The sequence below is a fragment of the Monoraphidium neglectum genome (assembly GCF_000611645.1).
Source record: "Monoraphidium neglectum strain SAG 48.87 unplaced genomic scaffold scaffold06234, whole genome shotgun sequence".
Lineage (NCBI taxonomy): Eukaryota > Viridiplantae > Chlorophyta > Chlorophyceae > Sphaeropleales > Selenastraceae > Monoraphidium > Monoraphidium neglectum.
Genome location: NW_014007402.1, coordinates 1033 through 1320, shown reverse-complemented (window position 1 = coordinate 1320; position 288 = coordinate 1033).

Sequence of the window (288 nt, the reverse complement as noted above, 5' to 3'; positions counted from 1 at the left end):
CCGCCACAGTGGGCGCCGCTCGAGCGCCGGGCGGCGGGGGCTGCGGTGGCGCCCCGCATGCTGCAGGCAGCCCCGGGGTCCAGGCCGGGTGCTGCAACACCTTGAGATCACCAGATTATATGATTCCCGCCCACCCAACGCCCCAACCTGGATCACCCAGGACGCCTCGGCCCACATCAGCGGCGGCGACAGCAGTGGCGGCGGCGGCGGCGGTGACAGCAGCGGTGGCGGTGGCAGAGGCGGCGGCGGTGGCAGCGGCGGCGGCGGTGGCAGCGGCGGCAAAGTTGA